Source organism: Camelus bactrianus, chromosome 15 (genome assembly GCF_048773025.1).
Source record: "Camelus bactrianus isolate YW-2024 breed Bactrian camel chromosome 15, ASM4877302v1, whole genome shotgun sequence".
In the NCBI taxonomy this organism is placed as follows: Eukaryota; Metazoa; Chordata; class Mammalia; order Artiodactyla; family Camelidae; genus Camelus; species Camelus bactrianus.
The window spans coordinates 9,704,864-9,707,120 of record NC_133553.1 but is presented as its reverse complement, the minus strand read 5'-3'; positions in this window follow the sequence as shown (position 1 = coordinate 9,707,120).

Below are 2,257 nucleotides of genomic sequence, written 5' to 3'. Positions count from 1 at the left end.
AACTTCAAACCGGCACTAGGAAACAGACTGAGAAACCAGAGTAAAAGTTTCTCCTGCAACCCGTTCCCTTTGTGCTAGATGAACGAACGTCTCTCCACATGCTCAGTTCTGAGAGATAAGTGTGTGTGAAAGCCGTCCTTCACCTAGCTTGTTGGGAACACAAAGTTTCTTTTCTGTTGCAAACCCCATTCCATACATATACTTGGGGAAGTACTAGCTCCAACTCGGTTTTACAGTGAAAACTGCAGGAACTTCAAACCGGCACTAGGAAACAGACTGAGAAACCAGAGTAAAAGTTTCTCCTGCAACCCGTTCCCTTTGTGCTATATGAACGAACGTCTCTCCACATGCTCAGTTCTGAGAGATAAGTGTGTGTGAAAGCCGTCCTTCACCTAGCTTGTTGGGAACACAAAGTTTCTTTTCAGTTGCAAACTCCACTCCATACATATATATGGGGAGGTACTAGCTCCAACTCGGTTTTACAGTGAAAACTGCGGGAACTTCAAACCGGCACTAGGAAACAGACTGAGAAACCAGAGTAAAAGTTTCTCCTGCAACCCGTTCCCTTTGTGCTAGATGAACGAACGTCTCTCCACATGCTCAGTTCTGAGAGATAAGTGTGTGTGAAAGCCGTCCTTCACCTAGCTTGTTGGGAACACAAAGTTTCTTTTCAGTTGCAAACTCCACTCCATACATATATATGGGGAGGTAGTAGCTCCAACTCGGTTTTACAGTGAAAACTGCAGGAACTTCAAACCGGCACTAGGAAACAGACTGAGAAACCAGAGTAAAAGTTTCTCCTGCAACCCGTTCCCTTTGTGCTAGATGAACGAACGTCTCTCCACATGCTCAGTTCTGAGAGATAAGTGTGTGTGAAAGCCGTCTTTCACCAAGCTTGTTGGGAACACAAATTTCTTTTCAGTTGCAAACTCCACTCCATATATATATAAGGGGAGGTAGTAGCTTCAACTCGGTTTTACAGTGAAAACTGCAGGAACTTCAAACCGGCACTAGGAAACAGACTGAGAAACCAGAGTAAAAGTTTCTCCTGCAACCCGTTCCCTTTGTGCTAGATGAACGAACGTCTCTCCACATGCTCAGTTCTGAGAGATAAGTGAGTGTGAAAGCCGTCCTTCACCTAGCTTGTTGGGAACACAAAGTTTCTTTTCAGTTGCAAACTCCACTCCATACATATATATGGGGAGGTACTAGCTCCAACTCGGTTTTACAGTGAAAACTGCAGGAACTTCAAACCGGCACTAGGAAACAGACTGAGAAACCAGAGTAAAAGTTTCTCCTGCAACCCGTTCCCTTTGTGCTAGATGAACGAACGTCTCTCCACATGCTCAGTTCTGAGAGATAAGTGTGTGTGAAAGCCGTCCTTCACCTAGCTTGTTGGGAACACCAAGTTTCTTTTCAGTTGCAAACTCCACTCTATACATATATATGGGGAGGTACTAGCTCCAACTCTGTTTTACAGTGAAAACTGCAGGAACTTCAAACCGGCACTAGGAAACAGACTGAGAAACCAGAGTAAAAGTTTCTCCTGCAACCCGTTCCCTTTGTGCTAGATGAACGAACGTCTCTCCACATGCTCAGTTCTGAGAGATAAGTGTGTGTGAAAGCCGTCCTTCACCTAGCTTGTTGGGAACACAAAGTTTCTTTTCTGTTGCAAACCCCATTCCATACATATACTTGGGGAAGTACTAGCTCCAACTCGGTTTTACAGTGAAAACTGCAGGAACTTCAAACCGGCACTAGGAAACAGACTGAGAAACCAGAGTAAAAGTTTCTCCTGCAACCCGTTCCCTTTGTGCTAGATGAACGAACGTCCCTCCACATGCTCAGTTCTGAGAGATAAGTGTGTGTGAAAGCCGTCCTTCACCTAGCTTGTTGGGAACACAAAGTTTCTTTTCAGTTGCAAACTCCACTCCATACATATATATGGGGAGGTACTAGCTCCAACTCGGTTTTACAGTGAAAACTGCAGGAACTTCAAACCGGCACTAGGAAACAGACTGAGAAACCAGAGTAAAAGTTTCTCCTGCAACCCGTTCCCTTTGTGCTAGATGAACGAACGTCTCTCCACATGCTCAGTTCTGAGAGATAAGTGTGTGTGAAAGCCGTCCTTCACATAGCTTGTTGGGAACACAAAGTTTCTTTTCAGTTGCTAACTCCACTCCATACATATATATGGGGAGGTACTAGCTCCAACTCGGTTTTACAGTGAAAACTGCAGGAACTTCAAACCGGCACT